Here is a 1,912-nt window from a genome sequence, read left to right as displayed (position 1 = left end):
TGCGGAGCAGAGTACAAAACCTTGCTGGTTTGCAAAGGCTGGCAAGGGATGTTGGTAAGGACAGCTGGGCTCCTGGATGCTATTCTGCAGGCAGGAGCTGCTGGCTCCGTTTTAGTACATTTCCATCTCTTGTTCTCTGTTTCACTGTGTTCCATGTAAGAGGTGAATCTAGGCAGCTTAGGGAACAGGCTAAGGGGCTGCGCTAGAAAGAAATTAAATAAACAGTCCATGCTAGAAAGGGCCACAACAGACAGGACTGAATTATGAAATTCTTAAGATTTAACCTGCTTTATACTCAACACTCCTATTTTCAACTCACCAAAACTGTATCTTCTGGCCCTGCAAACAAAAACTGCAAGAGCACTGCGTCACCCCTAACAGGTAACACGTGGCACTGGTGAGCTACAGTGTGCTCTCTAAATTCACTGCAACCATTAAACATGTAGCATAAATTATTTTTTCAGTGTTGCTAGAGGTTTGATTCCCTCTCCCCAAAGTGCAAAGAATAGGTATTGGGTTTTTTATTCTGACAGCACACTTAAGGACTCTAACAGAAATGTATGCATGCATGCATGCTGAGCACATGAATATGAAAGCTGCTGTTCTATCAAGCAGGATCTAGTAAGAATGGCAGAGTCACAATCTATCAGTGGTACTTGATCACATTAAAAAATACAACAGTATCTTACAAAGTATAATAAACAATCAAAACAATTGTAGTTGTCAATATGAGTGAAGGCTCATTCATCACCTATTATTATGCTTCATTCTTTTTGAAGAACTTAACTGGTGCATATTAGTATCAATTTGACATTAACATTTTAATTGATTAGAGTTTATAACTGGTACATCCACACAGGCCTTAAAATGTGTGAAACATCACCTACAAATTGAGCACAAATACCCGACAGGAATATAGTGTTACTGCTAACCCCTCACTCTTCAGAAACCCACAACCTCTACCATTAACAGGAGTAAACCAGCACCCTTGTTATTGCACGTTTGTCATGGGTATTTCCATCTCTTGTTTTCCTGTTTCACTGTGTCCTACACCTTCACTTCTCACCCACCTTTCCTACTCACATCTGACTCAGAAGTCACAGCAGGTCCATTTCAGGATTAGGAGGAAGGTCTGGCATAGACTCCATTTCACTTTGGTTAGACACAAACATGGATCCAGCTTTGGGCAAAGCTCTGGAGAACTCTGAAGAGGGAAGGCTGAGCAAGCCAAGAATAATTTCCAGCTCTTGTTCATGGGATATGGACAGACCAGGTACGTGAGAACCAGGTTCACCACAACCCAGGCCTCTGTAACTGCTCTGCTCACCTCCTCCTAAACTCATACCTAATCTTACCATACACCACAGCATTCCTCGTGGCTTCACAAGAAAAGCAACAGTTTCTTTATATGTTTTTTCCACTATGAGAATAAAGTGAGTACTGATTACAATAAGCAAACCCTCATGTTTAATTTAACCATATGCCTTCTATTTTTGATTAAGTTAAAAATACATAGGCAGCGAACTTCAAGTTGGCATCCCTTGTGGCAGACTCACCATACCCATCTCATTGGTACTGTCCGGAGTATAAACCAGAACCAGACAAGCTGCAGGTGATACCTTCAGATATCTTGCTATGCAAAGTTCTTGTGCTTAAACTACCAGCCCCTCCAGGCAGTATTCAACATTTAATGCTTCTGTGGTGTAAATAATGGTCTAAACCCTCAATCAAGGCCTAATCCCGTGATTAAAAAGGATTAAAAAAAAAAAAAAAAACAAAAAAAAACCAACCAGAAAAAAACATAAAAAGGACATGGAGATGTTGGAGCAAGACCAGAGGAGGGCCACGAGGATTATAAGGGGGCTTCAGAACACCTCCCCTACAATCGCAGCCTGAGAATGTTAGGGGTGTT

At 41.3% G+C, this 1,912-nt stretch overlaps 1 protein-coding gene across 1 annotated transcript in view; it reads right to left on the bottom strand.

Moving 5' to 3' along the window:
* Nucleotides 1-1,912, bottom strand: part of TDRP (testis development related protein) — a 13,127-nt gene that overhangs the window by 3,084 nt on the left and 8,131 nt on the right.

The sequence above is a fragment of the Nestor notabilis genome, unplaced genomic scaffold (genome assembly GCF_000696875.1).
Source record: "Nestor notabilis isolate BGI_N333 unplaced genomic scaffold, ASM69687v1 scaffold17807, whole genome shotgun sequence".
NCBI lineage: Eukaryota > Metazoa > Chordata > Aves > Psittaciformes > Psittacidae > Nestor > Nestor notabilis.
Note: the sequence above shows the minus strand (reverse complement) of the source record. Positions and strands in the feature narration are given on the sequence as shown.